The sequence below is a fragment of the Bidens hawaiensis genome, unplaced genomic scaffold, assembly GCF_021521415.1.
Source record: "Bidens hawaiensis isolate Kalapana, Puna unplaced genomic scaffold, B.hawaiensis_p1.1 tig00016828_1, whole genome shotgun sequence".
In the NCBI taxonomy this organism is placed as follows: Eukaryota; Viridiplantae; Streptophyta; class Magnoliopsida; order Asterales; family Asteraceae; genus Bidens; species Bidens hawaiensis.
The window spans coordinates 123,840-126,281 of NW_027492550.1; the positions used below are offsets into that span (position 1 = coordinate 123,840).

The 2,442-nt window shown below is 34.4% G+C and overlaps 1 pseudogene; it reads left to right on the forward strand.

The window, feature by feature from the left end:
• The first annotated feature begins 339 nt into the window (after positions 1-339).
• On the forward strand, positions 340-1,107 carry LOC143552198 (protein DMP5 pseudogene; annotated as a pseudogene).
• Positions 1,108-2,442: the final 1,335 nt, after the last annotated feature.

Here is a 2,442-nt window from a genome sequence, read left to right on the forward strand (position 1 = left end):
ATTCATTAATTTGTGGAGATCTTGCATTGATACAATTCTTCCGGCCCACAATACTTATAAAACACGTTATTTGATAACATGACCGTAGGATTTCGTTGACGGAAAGAAATATAAATATCAAGGAAAATGGATCTTGTTTAATAAATAAATTCAGAACAAATACTTTTCAACACGTGAAATGAGAACGATGGTTAGATTTATTAAACTGATGATTGAATCTTGAAGTCTTCAAAACATTGGTGCTAATAGCTAAGGAAACACCTAAACCATTTCCTCTCATCTCAATCTATAGGTATTTCTTATAAATACACACTGCCATATCAACATTACCATAATACAACCCTAATTATACATTTATACTTACACTGTTATACAACCACATAATGTCTCTAAGAGCTAGACCGGTAACAACCGTGTCATCCTCTGATGACGAGTCCGAAAACGACATCCCTGACAGCCCTAAACAGCCACCGCCACCACCAACATTGTCACAATGGGCTATATCACAAACCCTAGCTAGCACAGCCCAACTAGCCAACCTCCTACCCACCGGAACCCTCTTGGCTCTCCAAACCGTAGCACCCATATTCACTAACCACGGTTCGTGTGACGTAGTCACTCGCCCTCTCACCGCTATCCTCCTCGGTTTCCTGACCGCCTTTTGCTTCCTTGCAAGCTTCACGGACAGCTTCAAGACATCAGATGGCCAAGTCTTTTACGGGTTTGCAACGTTCAAAGGCATGTGGGTCTTTGATTCCCAAACCGCAGCTGCTTCAGGCTCTGGTTTACCGGATTTGAGCAAGTACAAGTTGAGGGGTGTTGATTGGATTCATTCGTTTGTGTCGGCATTTGTGTTGGTGACAGTAGCCATGAGAGATCGGAGTGTGGTGAGTTGCTTCTATCCAAGACCAAGTCATGAGGCTCAAGAGGTTCTTGACATTGTGCCACTGGGACTTGGTCTCCTTTGTAGTTTGGTGTTTGTTGTTTTTCCTACCAAAAGACATGGAATTGGCTACCCGGTTTCTCATTGATTGATGCTCAAGATTTCTATGATTTTACAATGAAATTTCAATAATGTAGACAAATTCATATTAACATGTATTAATTGCTTAGACATTTTATCTTACTTGTTCACTTTGTATAAATTATTACGAAAATAAATATGTACTACTGAAATAACAATCATGTAAGTGATTTTAGCATTTCATTTCTAATTTATGAATTAAGTTTCTTTTAGTATTTTAAAACATGATTTTTTATATTTAATAAAGTTATTGAAAAATAGAAACAAATGAAACATTATAATTAAACTTACTTTCTTGAGGTTGATGGTCAATTGTGACAGAAAAACAATATTTTAATGTTTAAATACTTTATCATCTTAGGTTCAAATTTCAAAAAGTAAAAGAAATATATAAACTTACTAGCTGAAGTAATTAACAACGAAATTAAGGTTGTATTTAGTAATGGAGTGAATTAAGTAAATTATTCGTATTTAGAAGAACTTAATGATGGTCAAAAATGGTTTCGTTGTAACCGGCGGCTTTGAGATTATTATTGGAGTTGGTGGTGTTAGGTAGCCAAAAACAAATTGCCACCTCATTACATCATTGAAAGCTGTAGGAACTTTTGAACATGTTTACTACCACTTGCACGTTAAAATATTAGCAGTTCAACTAGGCCTCCATGTCTATTATACTAAAAGACCTTGATTAATATAACTATGTACGCTTTTAAGTTGGTCATGCTAAAATGAAAGAACTGTAAGAAATCCGTTCATGGAATAACAATAAAACACAAATTTTATTAATATGAATTACAATACAAAATAATTATAGCAGTAAATTATAATACTTTGAAGTGAAAGTTACAACTAATTAAACAAGTACAAGGAAACAAACTAAACGAAACAAGTAAAACGACGCTGAGAATTCGTGTTCAACACGGGTCCCTTAAAACAGATTGCGGGTCTCCAAAAAGAATCCGTCTGTTTCCTAGGGTACAACAGCCGAAGCAGTTAGTACCGCTGGGGAGGACCGAACACCCGAATTGGAACTCGAAACTTCAAAGAAAGGAGTAAAAACAGAAACGTGACAACATTCACAAGTGTTTGTATTTTGATGTAAGTTGGTAATCTTGTAAAAGTGAAAGTAATATATTTTTACAAGAATCATCTTTGCTCATATATATATATATATATATATATATATATATATATATATAGGGGATGGATCTTGCGAGAAGTGATTTTATAGTTAGAAGTGCGAGAAGTTAATAATAACCATTAATAACGATTGATCTAGGGTCTACAATCAAAATAGTAATAGTGTAATTATGACTTATGAGTTTCAATATCTTAATGGAAATTAATGGAGTTTCAAACAAAAAGGATATGTTGGTATTTTCTTTTATAGAGCCACAATTGTAACTTACATTTCATTA